Source organism: Myotis davidii, unplaced genomic scaffold, assembly GCF_000327345.1.
Source record: "Myotis davidii unplaced genomic scaffold, ASM32734v1 scaffold497, whole genome shotgun sequence".
Taxonomy (NCBI): domain Eukaryota; kingdom Metazoa; phylum Chordata; class Mammalia; order Chiroptera; family Vespertilionidae; genus Myotis; species Myotis davidii.
Window position 1 is genome coordinate 4,302,798 of NW_006288434.1, and position 3,260 is coordinate 4,306,057.

The 3,260-nt window shown below is 42.0% G+C and overlaps 1 protein-coding gene across 1 annotated transcript in view; it reads left to right on the forward strand.

Moving 5' to 3' along the window:
• The window catches only part of RGS22 (regulator of G-protein signaling 22), an 88,872-nt gene that overhangs the window by 5,937 nt on the left and 79,675 nt on the right, over positions 1-3,260 (forward strand). The gene's annotated exons all lie outside the window — the stretch shown is intronic.

Below are 3,260 nucleotides of genomic sequence, written 5' to 3' on the forward strand. Positions count from 1 at the left end.
CAGGCAGTCTAACAGCTTGTGGAGAATGGGGTTTGAGGCTCAAACTGAAGATCTGTCCTGTTACATGATTCAGAGTTGAGTGTTTTCTAAATTGTTCTCCTCAGACTTCCGCCAACACTCATTTCTATCTCCCCCACCTTCCCTGTCATCATTTACAGTCACATACTAAGCTAACTTGGGGAGTCTTATAGATAAGCTTAGAAATGGTGAAAACAAAGGACTCAATGTGTGAGATTCTTTTTAAGCAGATGGCAGGATTTTGCATAATAATTAAAGGCCAGGGCTTTCTCCTTGTGTAAAATAGAGACGGCTACCCCTCCACCCACATATGAATACACACAGGAGTCAGTAAAGTAACTGTCCGCAGGAGGCTTTGACACTTGTCGTAACCTGGATTCCATGGCTCCCCACCATCCTAAAGCAATGGTTCTCAAAGGGGAGCATGGGTCAGAATCACCGGAGGGCTCGTTGAACACTGAGTACTGAGTCCCAGCCCCAGAGTTTCTTCTTAGAGGGAGGGACCTGAGAATTGGCGTTCCTAGATGGGTCAGAATCACCGGAGGGCTCGTTGAACACTGAGTACTGAGTCCCAGCCCCAGAGTTTCTTCTTAGAGGGAGGGACCTGAGAATTGGCGTTCCTAGATGGGTCAGAATCACCGGAGGGCTCGTTGAACACTGAGTACTGAGTCCCAGCCCCAGAGTTTCTTCTTAGAGGGAGGGACCTGAGAATTGGCGTTCCTAGCAGGTTCCCAGGTGCTGCTGCTGCTGCTGGCCCAGGCACACACTCCGAGAACCACTGATGGGGGAGAGTGAGCTGAGAGCTACAGCACACACTGGGGGGTCCTTGATGCATCTGTCCTCTGCTGTTCTCTCCAGGCTGGTGTTCTGTTCTCCTCGCCTGGAATACCAAGCTTCAGCAATGTCAGGCTGCCTGCAGTTCTTCACAGATGCTCCATTCGTTTGTGCTCTTGTGTCTTGAGGCATTTGCTATTTCTTTTGCTGAATTCCCTTCTCTCTCTTCTCTACCAGCTGAGAATGCCAACTCATTCTTCAAGACTCAGCTTTCTCTACACACCTCCTTATTCCCTAAAGCTAGTTCATGAATCTTTTTGTGTCATCACTCTACATTGTATATACTTCTTTTTTTTCTTTAAAAAAAATAAGAAGTGTTTTTATTGGTTTTAGAGAGAGAGGAGAGGGAGAGATAGAAACATCGATGAGAAAGAAACATTGATTGGCTGCCTTCTGCTGGCCCTTCATGGGGGATTGAGCCTGCAATCCGGGCACATGCCCTGACCACGAATTGAACTGGTGACCTCTTGGTGTTTGGGTCGATGCTCAACCACTGAGCCACACCAGCAGGGCTGTACATACTTCTATTGTAGCTTTTATGTGTTAAAGTGGAGTTTCAGTATTTGTGCATTATTACTCAAAATGAATTATTTGTGCTCTGCAGAGAGAGCAAAGGTGACATAAAAAGTGAGGATGATTTTGTCTGTTGTACCAGTCCGTAAAACCACAGGTACCAAACCATGAATTCCTGGGGGAGGTGTGAGATGGAAGGCGAGGACCTGCCATTCCCTCCGTGGGTCTCATCCTTCTTGCCTCTCACAGGGCAGTCATCTTATGTGGAGGAGATTCTAGCGTGAAAAATACGTATTTTTGAATAATGAGCTTTAAGCACAGGCCCAATGCTTTTAACTGGTCCCTAACTGAAGAATCAGCGCCCCTTTTCAGTACTAGCAGAAACACTGTGATCAACTTCTTGAGAGACAGGACAACATCGAACTGTATGGGTGTCTTCAGGAGATAAGTTTTAGTGAATGTGATTTCACCTGTGCGCTGGCTGCAGTGAGGGCTTAGGGTCTCTGTGCATCACACACCTCTCCTCTGTTAGATCAGCACACTTGGAGGCTGGGTCCGTGTCTCATACATTTGAGTTGGGGCTTTATGGAGGATGCTCTGGCGTGGCCCACTAGATGTAGCAACATATCACCTATTTAATAAGGATCCAATAAATATTTATTGAAGAAATGAATGAACTAACAAAGGCACAGTGGAGTTGGGTGATCTTATTAGAGAGCAGAAAGTCTTTTTTTTATTTTTCTGGAGAGACAATCATGGACTGATGCAGTATCAAATGTGGAAGGCACTTAGGGATTATTTTATAAAAAGCCCCTTTATATGATAAATTTCCGAAAAGTGAGTTTGCCCAACATTACTTCCATTGACTTATTCTGCTAATCCTTTTCTAGATGATTGTGGCTTAGCTGAAACCCTTGTAAAGTATAATAACTAAGCTAAGTAGTATTACCACTGTGATCTTCGTGGAAAGATTTCCCCTTTAACATGTGCATGCTACATTAATTTCTCAACTTAGTATTTCAGTATTTTGTTTACTCTTTGCATCTTAAGGAAAAATCAGTGACCATGTACTTGTTTTTTCAAGGGCAGAAACAGTATTTAATTCATCTTGTATCCTCTTTGCTTAAGACAATAATTGGCATTTGCTCATTCAAAAGTTTTGTTATTGAAATATGTGAACTGGGAGAAGCTCTGAGTCAGTTATTTGGTACTTTGAGAAATTAAGAATCATAGTGCTATTAAGGACCTTTAGAGATCTACTCTAACTGGGCTTTTAAAATATTTTTATTTTTATTTTAAAATACGTTTTTATTGATTTTTAGAGAGAGGAAGGGAGAGGGAGAGAGAGAGAAATATCAATGATGAGAGAGAACCATTGATGGGCTGCCTCCTGCATACCCCTTACTGGGGATTGAGCCCCAAACCTGGGCATGTGCCCTGACCAAAAATCGGTTTAGTCTACTGATAGTCAGTTTCAGAGATAATATTTGACTTTTAGGTATGCCTGTTTGAATCCCATGACTGAAAGACAGATGCAGTGGGCAACCCATGAAATATATTTATTGAAGAAACCTTACAGTTTACTGCTAAATATTATTACTTATCCATTGCGCTACACTTGTCATTTTGAGGGCAAATCTTAGCTCTGACCCCTTTCGAACTGAGGACTGACATTCATATTGAACACTATTTGTCCTTGTACTTTAAATTCTGTAGGGAGATAGTGAGACTTTAGACATGTACTATCATCTGGCAATAAAATGAATGAATAAGTAAATAAGTAAAATATATATGCAGACACATTATGGGTTTTTATATACATACATATATTTCTAACTTTAATTTGACAATATCCTGCCATTTATTAGATTTTAATTATAGTATCTCTCTCACTC